Source organism: Sminthopsis crassicaudata, chromosome 2, assembly GCF_048593235.1.
Source record: "Sminthopsis crassicaudata isolate SCR6 chromosome 2, ASM4859323v1, whole genome shotgun sequence".
Lineage (NCBI taxonomy): Eukaryota > Metazoa > Chordata > Mammalia > Dasyuromorphia > Dasyuridae > Sminthopsis > Sminthopsis crassicaudata.
This window is the reverse complement of record NC_133618.1, coordinates 513,272,345-513,275,109: the sequence shown is the minus strand read 5'-3', so window position 1 is coordinate 513,275,109 and position 2,765 is coordinate 513,272,345. Positions and strand designations below refer to the sequence as shown.

The 2,765-nt window shown below is 35.1% G+C and overlaps 1 non-coding gene across 1 annotated transcript; it reads right to left on the bottom strand.

Annotated features, from left to right (window-relative positions):
* Positions 1-864: 864 nt before the first annotated feature.
* On the bottom strand, positions 865-968 carry LOC141559190 (U6 spliceosomal RNA). Its single transcript, XR_012487268.1, has one exon. It is a non-coding gene; the product is annotated as a U6 spliceosomal RNA (small nuclear RNA).
* Between the last annotated feature and the right edge of the window lie 1,797 nt (positions 969-2,765).

Below are 2,765 nucleotides of genomic sequence, written 5' to 3'. Positions count from 1 at the left end.
TTCCTAAATAAATAAAATATAAACAAAACAAATACAACATATACAAAAGACAGTTTTTTGGGGGGAGGCCCTAGTATCTGGGAGGTATCAGGGAAGGCTTCCTGTAGAAAGTGGTGCTGGACTGATCTTTGAAATAAAGGAGGAATGCTGAAAAGTGGAAAGGGAGTGAATTCCAAGCATGGAGAACAAGTAATCTTTACAAAGGTTTGGAGATGACCATTTGTGATTCCTGTGTGATGAACTGCAAGAAAGCCAGTTTGACTATATTCTAGGGTGAATGAAGGGGAATAATGTCTAATAAAGCTGGAAAGGTAGATTGGAGTGAAGTTGTGAAGGGTTTTAAATGCTAAACAAAGGAATTTTTATGTGATTCTAGAGGTAATTGGGGGCCACTAGAGTTTATTGAGCAGGTAAATGATATAGTCAGAATTGTGTTTTAGGAAAATCACTTTGGCAGCTATATGGATGATGGATTGGAGAGGAGAGAAACTTGAGATAAGTAAGTTAGGAGGCTCTGATAATAACTAGAATATTGCAAGCATCTGAATATTATAGTTGAAATTCAGATTGGTTTTTCTTTTTGAGCCTTGAATTATCTGGAATTATTCTTTATACTTTCCTTTTAATGCATAGATACAATTTCTATGGGAGAAGAGATTAGTTGAATACAGTTTTTACTGCTGATATTAATTTGTATTTTATTTCCATCTCATCACATATTGGAAAATATTTTATTTGGCAGACATTCATTTCTTCTTAAGTGAAAATGTCATTTAGTTTTAGTAGGACTGTTGGTAGAAAACCAGAATTCTTTATTTTGAGATTTCCCAATTCAAGATACACAGAGAGAGGTAAGATGCCTTTAAAAATATGCAGTACTTCACAAATTTGCATGTCATCTTTGCACAGAGACCATATTGATCTTTTCTATATAATTTAATTTCAGTATATGGGCTGGTGAAACAAGCATTAGGAAGTGCATTGTGGTAAAGAATGTTATTGAGAGAAGTGCAGACTTGGAAAAAAATTATCTTATCCTCATGGATAGCAGATTTCTGTTTGTATTGTGCAAAGTTGAAGCTGTGAGCTTAAAATTCCTCTTCATAGTTGCATTTTGTTAGTTAGCAGAAGAGATAATTGAGTAGTGCAAATGGATAGATGTTACTGGGATTATCTGTTCACAAGGGGATCTATTCAAGAAAGGGCTTTATTCTGAATCCTCTAGGGAAAGAATCCTCACCAAAAGGATTTTGGGTCTATTATCCTAGAAATGTTAACTGAATTTTATGCTGTTATTTTGAACAGAATCCTAGCATTTCTTACTGGAACCATCTGAAAACAGAAGACTTGGCTTGTGATAACTTTGTCATTACCTGAGGACTAAAAGAAGGGAAAAGTCCTTCACAATTAATAAGTGGCAGAGTTAATCTATAAAACCTATATTGTTTACCCTACAAGACAATGTAAGTGATATATTACATAATCCTCAAAACCTTATATAAATTTCAGTATTATTTCTAATCAACCTTATCTTCATACTCACAAGCTCAGGTTGTGCTACATTTTCAGTAGGTGATTTTTTTTCTACCTGGCATTTAAAGCTTTTCACAATACTGTTTCTACCTCCCTTCCTAGTTCTCTTTCCTAGACTTCTCATGATGCATCAGAGTTAGACTGCCTTTTAGCTGTTTCCTGAATGTGATATTGCCTTTTTGGAGAGCTGTCTAATCTCTTTTTTTCTTCTTTCAAAGCGAAATTCAGCAACTACTTTCTATTTGAGAGTCTTCTTTGATGCTATCTGGTTGTTAGTATGCTCTTCCTCTGGAAATTAACTTTATGTATATATGTTTTCTGCCAGCAGACTACTTGCAGACCAAAAACCAAAAAACCAAAAAAACCCCAAACAAAACAAAACAAAATAAGGTAAGGCATTAAGCATTTAAAAAATCATTTTCTATATATTAGATACTCTATTAAGTGATAGTAATACAAATACAAGCAAAAGGAAAGACAGTCCTTATCCTCAAGGAGCTGAAGTTCTTAATAATAAAAGATAATGTAGAGCTGAAAAGGATGATGGGGGAAATGAAGATGATCATGTCAGGGCATGGGTCTGATTTCTAGGTAGTTAGGAGTAGTGCTGGAGAGGACTGAAGTTTGGCCAGCAACAACAAATACTGCTTGCTTGTTAGTCTGTTTATTTAAAAAAAACACACACACCAAAATTTTGTGTATATGGGGAATTACTAACAAGGAAATAACTTCAGGCTATGACCTAAATAGTCTTAGTTGCCTGGGACAGGGAATGGTTAAGGGATTTGCCTTGGATCACACAGAATATAAGTACCAGACTTGTGACACTTGAACTCAGATCTTGATTCTGAGGCCAGCTTTCTATCCCTAAGCTGCTGCTCTACCTTGTACATAATAGGGACTTGCACGTTTGTTAAATGGAATTGGTCTTTTCTCCATGTTGTGTTCATTTGGAATCCTGATTTTCCCTGCTAGTTCCAGGGAGAATTATCTCTCTCATAAAACCAGAAGGAACAATAATATAGATAGGTAAGCATGAAATTTCTAGGATGACCCTTTAAGTATAAATAACAGACCTCCTTCTGAGAGACAGTCAAACGGAAGTCATCTAATGGAGCAGTTAGAGACCTTAAGGGAGCTCTATTTCAAGCTATTAATCAGAAGGCTATGGGAATGAACACCTGAATTAGGGCTTAATTAAATAAGCTCTGCTTAATTAAAAGGCTCCCAAA